At 45.3% G+C, this 17,447-nt stretch overlaps 1 pseudogene across 1 annotated transcript; it reads left to right on the top strand.

Moving 5' to 3' along the window:
• The first annotated feature begins 259 nt into the window (after positions 1–259).
• On the top strand, positions 260–1,007 carry LOC101010209 (annotated as a pseudogene). The gene has a single exon (XR_646690.4). The product of XR_646690.4 is annotated as a peptidyl-prolyl cis-trans isomerase A pseudogene (transcript).
• Positions 1,008–17,447: the final 16,440 nt, after the last annotated feature.

Here is a 17,447-nt window from a genome sequence, read left to right as displayed (position 1 = left end):
GAGGTTGGTGGATCACTTGAGACCACAGGAGTTCGAGACTAGCCTGGCCAAATGGTGAAACTCCGTCTCTACCAAAAATGCAAAAAAAATTAGCTGGGCGTCATGGCTGGTGCCTGTAATCCCAGCTACTCTGGAGGCTGAGGCAGGAGAATTGCTTGAACCTGGGAGGCGGAGGCTGCAGTGAGCTGAGATTGCACCACTGCACTCCAGCCTGGGTGACAGAGCAAGACTCTCTCAAAAGCAAACAAACAGGCTTTGCAGATGCTGCCGCCGAGGAAAGTCCTGTACTACTAGCCATGGTCAACCCTACCGTGTTCTTCGACATTGCCGTCGATGGCGAGCCCTTGGGCTGCGTCTCCTTCGAGCTGTTTGCAGACAAGTTTCCAAAGACAGCAGAAAATTTTCGTGCTCTGAGCACTGGAGAGAAAGGATTTGGTTATAAGGGTTCCTGCTTTCACAGAATTATTCCAGGTTTTATGTGTCAGGGTGGTGACTTCACACGCCATAATGGCACTGGTGGCAAGTCCATCTATGGGGAGAAATTTGAAGATAAGAACTTCATCCTAAAGCATACAGGTCCTGGCATCTTGTCCATGGCAAATGCTGGACCCAACACAAATGGTTCCCAGTTTTTCATCTGCACTGCCAAGACTGAGTGGTTGGATGGCAAGCATGTGGTCTTTGGCAAAGTGAAAGAAGGCATGAATATTGTGGAGGCCAGGGAGCGCTTTGGGTCCAGGAATGGCAAGACCAGCAAGAAGATCACCATTGCTGACTGTGGACAACTCGAATAAGTTTGACTTGTGTTTTATCTTAACCACCAGACCATTCCTTCTGTAGCTCAGGAGAGCACCCCTCCACCCCATTTGCTCGCAGTATCCTAGAATCTTTGTGCTCTCGCTGCATTTCCCTTTGGGTTCCATGTTTTCCTTGTTCTCTCCCATCCCTAGCTGGATTGCAGAGTTAAGTTTATGATTATGAAATAAAAACTAAATAACAAAAAAAAAGGAAACAAACAAACAAACCAAAAACCCAAAAGTAATCATAATAATTTAGTATGGAGTTTTAAACATATATAAATAAAAGGCAGAAAAGTGATCATGTAAAAGATGGGAAGGGCAAATAAAACTAAAGTGTTTCAAGGCTCTAACAGCATCAGGGAAGTAGTAAAAGAAATAATTTCTATTGGATTATTATAAGTGAATAACATGTATCTTTATCTCTAGGTTACCACTAATACTAATAAGTTAATAGAGGAAAACAATATAATATTTTTTAAAAGATTGATTCAAATAAGGCAAGGAAAGAGAGAGAAGGGAGGGCAAATAGAAAACAAGTAGTAAGTTGGTAAATATAATCCAACTATATCAGAAATTACGTAAAATGTAAATGGACTAAATTTTCCAACTAAAAGTACAAGATTGTCAGACTGGATAAAACCCTTTACAAACCACATATCCTGTATATGACATAGGATATAGTTCCTCTTCCTTAGCAGAGATGTCAAGTTCCTGCTTATTATGGTCTCTTTCCACCTTAAGTCCTCTATAAGACCCTACCTTCCTTGCACCTTGTGCACCAGAAACACCAAAATGCTCACAAGTATGTAGAACATCAGGCCTCTTTATCTTTACTCATACTGTTTCCTTTGCATGGAATATCCCCCTCCCTGACTTCCACCTGCTTCCAAATACATCCACATACACTCCCATATCCCTTGCCTGTTTCATGATTTAAGGCCCAGAGCAGGAGAGCACACACCTCCACAAAGCTTTTTGTCTCCCTCCTCTGCTCCGCACCACCCCAGGCTTGCCTTCCCACAGCCATGACACTGTTGTCCTGGTCTGTTTGCTCTTCTCACTGTGAGGGCTGTGAGGGAGCTCCTCAAGAGAAGCGACCACAGTGGCAATTCCCTTCCTGGGATAGCACTGTGCAAACTTGACAGACACCATCTCTGCTAAGAACAGTACCAGTGACAACCACTAACATCGGTGGGCCCTAGCTGATGCCAGACACTTTACTATGGGCTTCTCATGCATGATTTTAGTTAATCCTCACAAAGTCTCTGTGAGGTAGGAGCTATTCTCCTGCCATTTTACAGATAAGGAAACTGGGGCTTCCAGAAGTAGCCTGCCCTGGCCTCAAGGCTGGGCAGCCTTGGCAGTGGTGCACAGTCAGGTAAGAAAGACATGGGCAAATGAAGGGAAGGGGGATAAGCAAAGTGTGGAGGCTGCAGGGGACCACATGGGGACACCTAGTCCAGCCTTGGGAGTCAGGGGGCTTCTCTGGAGAGCAGCATTGAAGCCGTGACCTACAGGAGGAATGAGCAGGAGCCAGAGAGATGAGGGTGCAGTGCTCCCAGGTGTCAGGAGTGATATGTGTGGTCCCAGCACAGGTCACGCTGCTGCAAGACCTATGCGGCCAAGTCAGGAGGGAGCGAGGTGGTGCTCCCTCCCTGGAGTGGAGTTTCAAGTGGAGATGAGAGAGGAAGGCACCATGAATGTCCTCGCACCGAGGTGCCTGGCACATGGTTGGTGCTCTGTAAATGATCTTTCAGCCAAATTGAACTCACGGGCGAGTGACCTAGCAATTTGAAAAGTGAGCCTTAGGTCGGATCAGAATCTTTGACGTCACTTCTGGGAATTTGGAATCACGCAGCAAGGCCGGACCACGCGAGGAGGGGGTGGGGGAGGCACTCCCAGGGCGCTGACCCCCCTGTCATGCTCACTCCACTCCACCAGGCGGCGAGCGCTGGGGCCCCAGACCAACCTTCAGCTGAACCCCACGCCCAGCCTTCTGGACACACAGCCTGCACCTGCTCACCAGCAACATGGCTCCCCAGCTTCCAGGCCCACCCTGGCACTAATGTTCCCCGCCTCCACAGTGAGGTTGTCTCTCCTTCTGGGCCTCAGTTTCCCTGGCTGTCAAGAGGATTCACTAAGATAGTCTCAGTGCCATCCAGCTCCCACAGGCCCTGATCTTCCGTGGGCCCCTTTTGGTCTTTCGGGACTTCTCTATGTGTCCTTTATTTAGAGCTTTGCTATGAGGCCGTTTGTATTTTCTGAAGCTGTTGTCTCCCCTGAGCAAACGTGCTTCCCTCCTGCGCCATCTCTCCCCTGCCTCCAACTCACGGTATTGATATTCAAACAAAAATAACTCCTATCCCTCTGCCCACATCACCAGATGCACAGAAATGCAGAGTTACTTCCCAAGGCAATTAATCCCATTAACAAGCAATAATTCACAGCCTTCAACCGGGAGGCCGCCTTCATTACAAAGCGTTAACCAAGATCTTCCTTAATCCCATGCAAGGGGTGCAGGCTGCTGCTGGGACACCCAGACACCAGCGGCCCTGGGATTAACTGCTGCCCCCACCCCATCACAGCACCTCACATCCGCACACAGCCCTTCTAGCGTCCCTGGGCACCGACGCCGGGGCTGGGCACATGGCAGCTGTACGGAGGTCCCCTCAACATTCAGCGGATGTCAACAGCCCACTCCTGATTGGGAGTGATTGTTTTCAGCATGGAGTCAGCCCGGACTGGATTTATCAAACTGTTAACTGTGCTTATCGCAAATCACTTTAATGATGTGTTAACATTTAATTAGATCGCTACCGAATGCTTCAGATTACACGTACAGCCGGCAAACCTGACCATCAGAGCAAAAAGAGCCACAGAAAATGGGATCCTTGCCCCCAACCCCAGCTGGACAGGCGGTCCTGGGCTTAGCAAGCCGGCCCGTTTGGGGGACGTTTCCTGGCATCTGCTTTATGTCTCTGGTGAGGCCATCAGGCGTGCGGTGGGCCCACAGTGCGGTGGGCACTGTCATGGACACCATGCACATCCTGGAAAAGAGAGGTCTGCTCAGGTTCACGCTGCATGGCTGTATTACGTGTCCGCTGTCTGCAAGGCATAGAGTTGATGCTGTGAGGGACGCTGAAATGGAGAAAGCATGGACCCACCCTTGAGAAGATGGGCTCACAGAGCAGAAGAAAGACACTTCCTGTGCCTGCACCCAGGCCCGGGCTGAGCAGGCGGCGGCCCCCAATCCTACTGCTCAGCTAGGAAGGCGTTTTCTCTGCATGTTACAAACAGAGCGATCAAGGCTCAGAGAAGTCGTTGTTTACTCCGTGTGGAGGCTCCACGAGGGCAGGAGGAGAAAGGTCTTGGGTGAACAAACGCTCTCTCGGCCAGGCTGGGGCCAGCGCTGCAGGTCCGGGAAGCAGAACCAAGGAGCTTGAAGCTGTGCTGTAGGCAACCACGGAGGGGCTTTGAGGCAGGGGCGGGGATGACGCAGTCCAACTCACATTTTCAAGATCCTAAGAAACAAAATGTTCATAATCCTCACCATTTGGAAATAGGAAATCCAGGCCTGTGCTATGACCCCACGGTGTGTCTGACGCCCTGTGCAGCAGGTTGGGCTCTGGCCCGTGAGTGTCAAATGCCTCCCCTTCTTTGAGTTATTGGTTAATTGATAATTATTGAGTTATTGAATCGTTGATTCACTTGCTGGGAATCTGCCGGGCATGGACGGTGCCCACGATAAGCTCTCTCTCCGTCTCACATATGCACACCATGCACATATGCACATGTGGGTCCACACACGCATGTGTGCACATACATGTACAAATTCACACAATGCACACATTCACATACACCCACACACTTGTGCACACACATGCACACAATACACCTGTGTACATATTCATTCACATGCACACCCACACATTCCACACGTGTGCACACATGCACATACATTCATACACATGCACATACATTTATGCACATGCATACTCCACACACATGCACACAGATCCATGCACACACATAAGTGCATGCGCATGTACATTCATGTACATGCACACTCCATGCCAGTGCACACACATTCATAAACACAGGTGCAGGCACACACGCATGTGCACAGACATTTATACACACATGTGCAGGCACACACATGCAGGCACACACGTGCACACACACACAGGTGCAGGCACACACATTCAGACACACACGTGCATACACATTCATACATACGGGTGCAGGCACACACATTCATACACACGTGCACACATTCATACACACAGGTGCAGGCACACATATTCATACACACATGTGCACACATATTCATACACACGGGTGCAGGCACACATATTCAGGCACACATGTGCACACATTCATACACACAAGTGCAGGCACACACATTCATACATACATGTGGGCACACATTCATACAGCTGCAGGCACACACATTCATACAAGTGCACACACATTCATACACACACGTACAGGCACACACATTCAGGCACCCATGTGTGCGCACATTCATACACACAGGTGCAAGCACACACATTCATGCACACGTGTGCACACATTCATACAGGTGCAGGTGCACACATTCATGCACACGTGCACACACATTCATACACACAGGTGCAGGCACAAACACGTTCCCCAACACACGCGTTCACGCTCACAGTGCCAGCCTTTGTATGGTTCAGGCAATCATGAGCCATTCCCAGCTACTTTCCACGTTTCCATCTCTGGAAATGCAGGAGCCGGGGCAGTGTGGGGGGGCCGGTGTCCCATTTGGCTTCGCTCTCCCCTCCACCTGAATGACTTGGGGAAATGCCCGTTTTCAAAGGACATGCCGATGGCCCCACAGATCTGCCCCCACGGGGCCGTGGCCCAGCACCTCCGCAGCAAGGCCTAGGCAGCAGCTGTGCTGCAAACACCACCCCGGCTGTGCTCAGAGTCGGCCGGCCGCCCCGAGAAACCCTCCATGATGTGACGCGACCAGACAGGCGCAAGGAACAGGCCCCGCAGTCATGGAAAATGCAGGAGCGCTCCCATCCCGGACGCCGGCTGACCAAGCGGCAGCGCAGCAGTAAGCGCATCCCAGTCCCCGTTTGGGGGCAATTTAACCCAGGCCCTTGCGTAACAACGGCCTCATTATTTGGAGGAAGCCAGAGGCTCAGGCGTGTTCTTTGAATGGCACAGCCCTTGTAGGGGGTGCGCGAAATCGTCTGGGGTGACGCCACGTGGCCTCCCAGAGCTAGCCCAGCCCACTACCCAGATGGAAGCTTCCAGATGAGTCAGTCCGTGGGAAGAGAACAGGAGTTTGTTCAGCAAGCTCCAAAGCCTCGGGCAGCCTGGGGGATGATTGACCTGGAGTAAAATCGTGCATCCTTAAACTGGCAAGCCCTGGGCTGCCCGACAGATTCCACGTACGGGTCACCTCCCAGAGACAGATTAAGCTCCATGGTACCCCTCTGCCCAGGCGGGGGGTGGGACGGCCCGGCCCTGCGCCTGGATGTGCTGTTGCCTCCCACATGGTGTGGACAAAGGAGAAGGTAGGAAAGGCCAAGGCATTGGGGCCAGGCTGGCAGGCTTGAGATACGGCTGGTGCTGAGGCCCTTAGGGTGAATGCCTAAACCTCTCTGCACCTTGGTTCCTGCACCCCAAAAATGATCATAATAAGGGAGACTGCCACGCAGGCCCTGCATGGGAGGCTGTCACAAGGACCTCAGCATTGCTCTCTGGGCACTGGGCAGGTGCTGCAGCACCGTCCCAGGCACTGCCATGAGCAGGCAGCAGGGTCCTTGGATCCAAGCCCACACCTGCTCAGAGAGGAGACTGAGCACACTCACTGGGAATTTACGATGGCACGTTGGTAAGAAGCGTCCAGCAGGAATGGCAGACAAACTGGTGAAGGCAGGTGCAGGCTGGCAGGACAGGGCAGACTCTTGCGGCTGGAGAATTTGGAGGATTCCCCATCGTCTAATGACTCTGTCTCTACAAACCCCACTGGATGCTCACAGAAAAGTCGGGAAAAATCCCCAAGTTGAGTCCACTGTGATGGACCTTGGGGAGGGGTCAAGCAGTCATGTGGAAGGGGTGTGAAATTTCAGCCAGGCCCTTCTGCCCTCTGTCCATCAAGGTACAAGAGCCTGAACCTGAGCAGGACATCAGTGAAAACGCATTGCAGCTAAAAGAGACGGGGGAAAGAGGACTTTACTCCTCAGGGAGGATGACAGGATTGAGGACTGAGCCCACAACTGTGGCTAGAAAAAGAGCAGAAGATCTGAGAAGGCCACAATCCCAAGAACCAGGGCCAGAGCAAACCTAAGACTAAAGCTTGTCTAGAGCCTTGACAAGCACACTCACCTCCACCTCCTGCCACCAAGCTAACAAGATCTGAAACACCAGAAACAGCAGAACGGTGCTGAGAAAGGGAGAGGAGAGGAGAAGCAGCATAGGAAATCTCTCTGAAGCACAGTGCAAAAGGAAAAAGCTAGAATTCAGAGTCAGACATTGCTAAACACAAGCTATCTATACAGCCCCTTGAAGCAGTTGGAGGGATCACAGTAACACATCTCAGACTTAGCCCAGCTCCTAACTAGATTAACTTAAACCCCCTACAAAGGGTCCAGTAGGAAGAGGGTGTGCCCGTATAAGATGCCTGGCTTTTAACACAAAACTCTGATGCATACAAAAAGACAAGGGAAAAACATCACACTCATAAGAGATAAAAAATACACGTTGGCAATACTGGGCAGGACATTTTAAATGACAACGATTATTATGTTGAACGCTCTAATGAAGAAAGGGGACAGTGCATGATCAGATGGGTTATTTCAACAGAGAGATGGAAACTGTAAGGGAGAATCAAACGGAAATGCTAGAAATGAAAACCAGAGACAGAGAGAAAGAGTGCCCTCGATGAGCTCATCAGTAGATGGTACACAGCTGAGAAAGAATCACTCACCTTGAATACGAGTCAAAAACAATGACCCAAACTGGAAAAAAGAGAAAAACGAATGAGCATCAGATGGAATAGAATATCCAAGAGTTATGAGATTGTATCAAACTCCTAACATATGCACACCTGGAATCCTAGAAGTGGAAGAGGGAGAATGAGCAGAAGAAATATTTAAAGAAATAATGACCAGAAATTTACTGAAATGAACAACAGACAACAGAACACAGATCCAAGAAGCTCAGAGAACACCAGCTAGCATACACAACAAAACAAAAGCAAACAAAGAACCACACACAGGCATGTTATATTCAGGCTTCTAGAAGCCAAGGACAAAGAGATAACGCTGAAGCCAGCCAGACCAGGGCAGGGCTGGGGGAAGAATTACAGAAGAGTAAAGGTGCAGTTTGCAACAGAGTTCTCATCAGAAATCATGCAAAACAGAAAACAAGGGAGTGAATGTTTTAAAGTGCTGAAGCACAAAAAAGAGAAAAACTGTTAACTCCAAGAAGAATATCTTCACAAAAATGAAGGAGACATAATGACTTTCTCAAAGAGGAAAGGCATTTCCAGCAGACGTACTCTAAAAAGAATGTTAAAGAAGTTCTTCAGGTAGAAGAACTGTGATAGTAACTGAAACTTAGTTCTACACAAAGAAATGAAGACTGCTAGAAATTGAATAAATGAAGGTAAAATTAAATTTATTTTTTTCTAGTTTCTAATTGCTCTAAAAGAAAAAAAACATTTAAAACAAAAATAGTTACACAGTATTGTGTGTTTATAGCATATATAACAGTAAAGGTATGACAGCAACAGCACAAAGGCTGGGAAGGAGAAATTCGGAATGTGCTGCTTTAAGGTCCCTATACTATATACAAGGTGGTACAATATTATTTGAAGGTAGATGCTGATTAGTTAAAGACGTATATTTGAGCCAAAGGTCAACCACTAAAAGATTTTTGAAGAGGTATAAATAATAAGTCAGTAGAGGAGATAAAATGGAATCATAAAAATTGCTCAGTTGATGAAAGAGAAGGCCAAAAAAGTGGGAAAAAGAAATGAAGAAAAAATAGAACAAATAGAAAATGGTAGGTAAAATGATGGATTTTAATCAAACCACATTAATTGTGAATTGTATAAACATACCAAATAAAAGGTAGAGATTGTCAGATTTGATTGTTTTGATTGCATGCTGTACATAAGAAACCTGCTTGAAATATAAAGACAGAATAAATGTGTTACAAAAAGTGAAGGAAAAGAAAATACAGACCATACACATACTAAGCAAAAGAAAACTGGAGTAACTATATTAATATCAGACCAGACAAGGAAGACTTTAGAGAAAGGAATACTGTCAAAGATAAAGAGAAACATTACATAACGATGAAGCAGTCAATTCTCCAAGAACTTATAACAATCTTAAATGTGTATGCAACTAGCAACAGATTCAAAATACATGAGCCAAAAACTGTTGGAACTGGAATGAGAAACAGATGAATCCACACAATTATAGCTGGAGATGTCAACTCTGTCTCAGGAATGTACAGAAAAGTAAACAGACAATCAGTAAGAACAAAGACTTGAACAGCACCATTAGGCCTAATTGATGTATACAGACTCCACCCAATAACAGAAGAATGCATCTGGACCATAAAACACATTTCAGCAAATCCAAAAGAATATAAACCTTTTAATCTTGTTTGTTTGTTTGCTTGTTTGTTTGTTTGAGATGGAGTCTCTGTTGCCCAGGCTGGGGTGCAGTGGCACAATCTCGGCTCACTGCAAACTCCACCTTCTGGGTTCACTCCATTCTCCTGCCTCAGCCTCCCAAGTAGCTGGGACCACAGGTGCCCGCCACCACGTCGGGCTAATTTCTTGTATTTTTAGTAGAGACGGGGTTTCACCATGTTAGCCAAGATGTTCTCGATCTCCTGACCTTGTGATCCGCCCGCCTCAGCCTCCCAAAGTGCTGGGATTACAGGCGTGAGCCACCGTGCCCAGCCTAAACCTTTTAATTTTTAACTATAACAGTAAACTACAAATCAATAACAGAAAAGTAGAAGAAAAAAATACTTAGAAACTAAACAACACACTTATAATAACCCATAAATAAAAGGGCAAGTGTCAAGAGCAATTTAAAGATATTTTAAAGTGAAATTAAAATGAAAATAAAATACGTCAACATTTGACGGATACAGTTAAAGCAGTGCTTAGAGGAAAAAAAGAGAACTTCAGTCCCAGGTGGTTTTGCTGGAGAATTCTACCAAACATTTAAGAAAGACAGAGTATCAATGCAACACAATCTCTCCCAGAAAATAAAATAGGAAAAACATTTCCCAATTCATTTTATGAGTCCAGCAATACCCCAGTATCAGTCCACACAAATACATTACAAGAAAGAGAAAATTACAGATCAATATTTCTCATGAATAAAGGTGTGGAAACCCTCAATACAATATTAGCACAATCATGTTTTATCCCAGAAATACAAAGGAGGTTACAAAATTTTAACTTAACCTGATACATCATATTAATAGACTACAGAAGAAAAGTCATGTAATCTCAGTAAATGAAGGAAAAGTAATTGATAAAATCCAAAATCTATTGATGACGAAAAAAATTCTCAACAAACTATAAGTAATAGGGAGCTTCTTGACGAAGAACATTGACAGCTAATATTAAACTTACAGGCCAATGTTTTTTCCCAATATCAGAAACAAGGCAAGAATGTCCTCTCTCACCATTCCTATTCAAGCATTTCTGTACTGGAATTACAGGTGCACAGCACCACGCCCAGCTAATTTTTGTATTTTTAGTAGAGAAGAGGTTTCATTACGTTGGTCAGGCTGATCTTAAACTCCTGACCTCAAACGATCCACCCACCTCAGCCTTCCAAAGTTCTGGGATTACAGGCATGAGCCACCGCGCCCAACCAAAGTATACATTTTTAAGTCTGCATGCTGAAAACTACATAACATTGATAAAAGAAATCAAACAAGAACGAAATAATGAGTGAGATTTATGGCAAGGAAGACTGAGAATTGTTAAGACGTCATCTCTATACAATTTCATTTATAGGTTTAATGTAATGCCAGCAGGCTTGTTTTTTAGATAACACACTGAATCAAAACTGTCTGTGGAAAAGCAAATTAACTAATAGAGCCACTAGAAGTTTGTAAAAGGAGAACAAAGTTGGAGAACTCACACCACCTGATTTGGAGACCTGCTGCAAAAGCTATAGTAATCAAAACAGTGTGGTTTTAGTGTAAGGACAGACATACAGGTCATCAGAACAGAATAAAGCCCACAAATAGAGCCAGGGAAATACGGTCACATGATTTTTGACAGAGGGGCCGAAGAAATTGAATAAAAAACATGGCAATTTTTTCAACAAATAGTGCTGAAATGGTGCATTCATGTGAAATTAAATAGCTTAGTCATTAATCCTTATAACAAAATCAAAGCAAATTGGAACATTTGTAAAATGTATAAAACTATAAAACTTCTAGTAGAAAACATAGGAGAAAAGTCGGTGTGGCTGTGAATTGGACAGAGTGCCTAGAGAAAACCAAATAACATCATGCACCAAAGAACAGCGCTGATAAGTTCAACCCTATCCAAATCCGGAGCTTCTCTGTAAACAAGTGAAAAGAAAAAAAAAAAAAAAAAGAAACTATTAAGAGCATGAAAAAACAAGCCACAGGCCAAGAGACTGTATTTCCAAATCACATTTCTGACAAAACACAATATCCAGAATACAGCAGTGCCCTCCCCTTCTTATCTGAGGGGGATACATGCAAAGACCCTCAGTGAATGCCTGAAATCATGGACAGTACCAAACCCCATATACGCTATGCTTTTCCTCTACATGTGTATCTATGATATAGATTAATCTGTAAATTAGGGACTGTTAGAGATGAACAACAGTAAGTAGTAATAAAATAGAACAATTATAACAGTATACTCTAATAAAAATTATGTGGATGTGGTCTTTCTCTCTCCCCACCCCCTTCCTCTACTACCCCTCCATCCCTCTCTCCTCTCTCTCTTTCTAAATATCTCACTGTACTATATAGCATGGGCAACAGAGACCACAGAAAGCAAAACCGCAGATAACGGGAGACTACTATAGTTTTTTTTTAAAAGTTCTCAAAGGTCAAAATGAAGACAACAAACAGAGCTTTTTAAAAGGGGGAAACATTTACACCAACAATTCATTGAAGAGGACGTACAGATGACAAATAAGCATATGAAAAAGTACAGGAGAAAAAGGACAAAGTGAGCCTAGAACATCTTAGGGTGCTAGAATGTAGAGAATGGGTCTGAAAAAAGAGACGGGCACATGTTAAGAGAGCACAGGAGAGCTGGAACAATTTAAGCATCAAAATAGACAAAATACTGGATTTGAATCCAAAGAATAAAATGAACAACCCGAGTCCATAATGATATCAAGAATAACGCACTAAATAAACGAAGTAATAGATGGAGAAGTGACCAGTCTTTCTTTCAGAAGAATTCCAAATACAAGATATAGAAAGAATTAGGAAAATAGACCACCACCATTAGAACATCACAGTCATAACTACTACAGGGGAGGTCCACTGCTGAATGCCAACATTAGTAGGCAGAAGTGTTACTGGTGGAGGGGCTTGACTACAAGCCGTCCAGGTTCTTGGTGTGTTGAACAAAGAATTGGACAAAATACACCAACAAAGCAATGACAAAACAAAGCCACAAAAGCACAGATTTATTGAAGGGAAAGTATACTCCACAGGGTGGGAGGAGACTCCAACAAGTGGCTCAAAACCCCAGTAGCAAAATCTTCCAGGCTTTAAGTACCCTGTAGAGGTTTCCTATTGGTTACACCCTATGTAAATGAAGACTTGGCCCTTGACCAATCAGAAGCTGAAGTGATTACACTCTATGCAACTAAACTTGGCCCACAACCAATTGGAGGCTGAAGTGAAGGCTCCCTATTTCCAGACCCTATTTTCCTGCCTCAGAAGTTTCAGGAGGAGCAGGACACTTGCATAGCCTCAAAGTATCTCTTCCAAAGTATCAGGAATGACAAAGGAAAAACAGTTAACTGTACAGAGGAGAAACCTGGCAGCCACCACCTTACTCAAGAATCACAGTGCGTATCACCAGTGATAATGAGGCAGGAGGTGGGGCTTGAACACCGGACCAAATTGAGGACTAGCTAAAACAGGGAGGACAGGAAAGCAAGCCACTTACCATAAGACACGCCCACCAGTGCCATGTCAATTTATCATTGCCGTGGCAACATCCAGATGTTACCACCCCCTTCCATGGCAGCAACCTAAGGACCAGGAAGTTATCTCCCTTTTCCTAGAATACTCTGCATAATTCACCCCTTAATTTGCATATAATTAAAGGTGGTTATAAATATGAGTGCAGGGCCGGGCACAGTGGCTCATGCCTGTAATCCCAGAAGTTTGGGAGGCCAAGGCGGGTGGATAGCCTAAAGTCAGGAGTTCGAGACCAGCCTGGCCAACACGGTGAAATACAGTCTCTACTAAAAATACAAAAATTAGCTGGGCGTGGTGCCGCCTGTAATCCCAGCTGCTTGGGAGGCTGAGGCAGGAGAATCACTTGAACCTGGGAGGCAGAGGTTGCAGTGAGTTGAGATCGTGCCATTACACTCCAGCCTGGGTGACAGAGCAAGACTCCGTCTCTAAAATAAAATGAAATAAAATGAAATAAGTAAACTAAAATAAAACAAAGGTGAGTGGAGACCTGCCTCTGAGCTGCTACTCTGAGCACACGGCCTATGGGGTGGCCCCGCTCTGCAAAGGAGCAGTACTTCTGCTGCTGCTGTGCACTGCTGCTTCAATAACTAACTGCTAACAGCACCGGCTTGGCCTTCAATTCTTTCCTGGGTGAAGCTAAGGACCCTCTTGGGCCAAGCCCCAATTGTGGGACTCCCCTGCCTTGCATCATCAAGACACATGGGATGGCCCCTGCTGTAGGGTCCACCTCTTCTGCAGCTCTTCCCAGCAATTCAAGGCGTTAATGTTACCATGAGAAAACATCAGTCAAACCCAAGCTGAGAAATTGTCTACAAAATAACTTCCAAGTCTTTTCGTAAAAGACAAGGAAAGACTGAAGAACTGTCAGAGGTTGGAGGAGACGGAGGAGACTCTAAAGCTACACGTAATGTGGAATCATTCAATTCTTGAACAAGAAAGAACTTTAGTGGAAAAACTGTTGAAATTTGTACTTTAGTCATAGTAATGCATCAGTGTTAATTTCTTAGTATGATCGTTATACTATGGTTACATAAGGTGTTAATGTTCGGGGAAACTAGATGAAAGGTGTCCAGGAAATACCTGTAGTATTCTCACAACTCTTCCATAAATCTAAAATTATCTCTATACAAAAGGTTAAGAGTAGGAATTGATTGAGAAAAACAAAGGTGAGGTACACACACTATCTAATTTTTTTCTTTTCTTTCTTTCTTTTTTTTTTTTTGAGACAGAGTTTTGCTCTCGTTGCTCATGCTGGGGTGCAATGGTGCAATCTCGGCTCACTGCAACCTCCACATCCCAGGTTCAAGCAATTCTCTTGCCTCAGCTTCCCAAGTAGCCGGGATTACAGGTGTGCGCCACCACGCCTGGCTAATTTTGCATTTTTAGTAGAGATGGGGTTTCACCATGACGGCCAGGCTGGTCTCAAACTCCTGACTTCAGGTGATTTACCTGCCTTGGCCTCCCAAAGTGCTGGGATTACAGGCATGAGCCATTGAGCCCAGCCCACACTACCTAATTTTATAGTAAGTAGTCACTGTCAAGTTACACAGTCAAATCAGAGTAGAAGGTCCGGGAAGGCGGCCACTCGCACATATGGCCAACTGATTTTTGACAACAGTGCAAAGGCAATTCAATAGGAAAGGATTGTCTTTTCAACATATGGTGCTGGAACAATTAGAAAAGACATGCAAAACCAGGGGCTGCCACCAGGCCTCACTCATAAAATTAACTCAAATAGAGGACATACCTGAATGTAAAATGTAAAACTATAAAAATTTTAGAGAGAGATAATTGGGACCTTGAGTTAAGTGAACTTTTCTTATATACACTCACTGAAGCGGGGGTCCCCAACCCCCGGGCCACAGACCGTACTGCTCGTGGCCTGTTAGGAGCCAGGCCGCACAGCAGGAGGTGAGTGGTGGGCCAGCGAGCATTACCGCCTGAGCTCCAGCTCCTGTCAGACCAGCGGCTGCATGAGATTCTTATAGGTGTGCGAACCCCGTTGTGAACCGCGCACGTGAGGGATCCAGGTTGTGCACTCCTTATGAGAATCTAACTAATACCTGATTATCTCAGGTGCAACAGCTTCATCCAGAAACCATCCTCCTACCTTGGAAAATTGGTCTTCTATGAAACTAGTCCCTGCTGCCAAAAAGGTTGAGGACCACTGCACTAAAGCATGATCCATAATAGAAAACAATGATACATTTAATTTATTAAAGTTTACCTGGCAAAAGGGCATTGTTATAGAGAACGAAAGGACAAACAACAGACTAGGAGAAAATATTTATAAACCACAAATCTGTAAAAGGACTTGTATCCAGAATATATAGAGAACTTTTTTTTTTTTTTTAAACGGGATCTCACTCTGTCTCCCAGGTTGGAATGCAGTGGTGTGATCATGACTCACTGCAACCTTGACCTCCTGGGCTCCAGGGATCCTCCTGCCTTAACCTCCTAAGCATCTGGGACTATAGGTGGGCACCACTATGCCTGGCTAATTTTTGTATTTTTTTGTGGAGACAGGGTTTCACCATGTTGCCCAGGCTGGTCATGAACTCCTGGCCTCAAGCGATCCACTGTCTTGACCTTCCAAAGTGCTGGGATTACAGGCGTGAGCCACCACACCTGGCCATAAAGAACTCTTAAAGCCCAATAATAAACATATTATTAATTCAATAATAAAATGGACAAAAAGTTTGAACAGACACTTCCCCAATGAAGATATAAGCGCATGGCAAATAAGTACCTGAAGATGTTGGAGTGGATGCGGAGAACGGAGGACACTTCCACACTGCTGGTGGGAATGGAAACTAGTACACCCGCTACAGAAAACAGTGTGGCGACTCCTTAAATAACTGAAAATGGAAAAACCACTTGATTCAGCCATCCCAGTAATGGACATCTACCCAGAGGAAAAAAGTCATCGTACAAAAAAGAGACTTGCCCACGCATGTTTATAGAAGCACAATTCACTGTTGCAAAATCGTGGAAACAACTCAAATGCCCATCCATCAATGAGTGGATAAAGAAACCGTGGCATATATATATATATACACACACACACACACACAAAATAGAATACTGCTCAGCATAAAAAGGAATACATTAATGGCATTCGCAGTGACCTGGATGAGATTGGAGACTATTATTCAAAGTGAAATAACTCAGGAATGGAAAACTAAACATCTCATATTATCACTCATAAGTGGGAGCTAAGCTATGAGGATGCAAAGGCATGAGAATGACACAGTGGACTTTGGGGAATGACACAATGGACTTTGGGAAATGACACAATGGACTTTGGGGAATGACACAATGGACTTTGGGGACTCAGGGGGAAAGGGTGGGAAGCGGGTGTGCAGTGTATACTGCTTGAGTGATGGGTGCACCAAAATCTCACAAATCATTGCTAAAGAACTTACTCATGTAACCAAACATCACCTGTTCCCCAGTAACCTATGGAAATATTTATTTATTTATTTATTTATTTGAGAAGGAGTCTCGCTCTGTCGCCCAGGCTGGAGTGCAATGGCGTGATCTTGGCTCACTGCAACCTCCACCTCCCCAGTTCAAGTGATTCTCCTGCCTTAGCCTCCCATATAGCTGGGATTACAGACATGCGCCACTATGCCCAGCTAATTTTGTTCTTTTGTTGTTGTTTTGTTTTGTTTTGTTTTAGTAGAGACAGGGTTTCTTCATGTTTGTCAGGCTGGTCTCAAATTCCTGACCCAGGTGATCCGCCCACCTCAGCCTCCCAAAGTGCTGGGATTACAGGCGTGAGCCACCACTCCCGGCCAGAAATAAATTTTCTTTTAAAAAATAAATACTTGAAAAGCTGCTCAGCATTACGCATTAGGAAAATGAACATTAAACCCCCAATGAGGTACCACTCCACACGGGTGAGAAGAGTTAAAATTAAAAACGAAATAAAATCCCTGACAGTACCAAATGCCAGCAAGGCTGCAAAGCGACCAGAACTCTCCTGCGTTGCCGGTGAGAATGCGTGAAAAATGGTTGACGGTGTCCCATAGCATTCCGCACGCATTTGTCACAGAACCCAGCAGTCACCATCCTGGACACTTACCCAGGCGAAATGAAACCTGTGTTGCCACAGACACCCGAATGTCAATGGTTATAGGAGCTTTATTGACGATTGATTGCTCAGACTGGAAGCAACCTGAATGTCCCTGAAGTGGAGAGTGGATTCATAGACTCCGACAGTCACGCGAAGTGTCACTCAACAAGAGGAAAAGAGGACACACCAGTTCACGCCACAGCGTGGACGCCTCTCAGAGGGATTACACCAAGCGAAAGACGCCGGGTCAGAAACTGCCCACTGCTTCATCCTGTTCTTATGACATGCCAGAGAATGTCATGGACACGATCAGGATGGAGCACAGATCCCGAGTGCCACGG

The sequence above is a fragment of the Papio anubis genome, chromosome 3, assembly GCF_008728515.1.
Source record: "Papio anubis isolate 15944 chromosome 3, Panubis1.0, whole genome shotgun sequence".
Lineage (NCBI taxonomy): Eukaryota > Metazoa > Chordata > Mammalia > Primates > Cercopithecidae > Papio > Papio anubis.
Note: the sequence above shows the minus strand (reverse complement) of the source record. Positions and strands in the feature narration are given on the sequence as shown.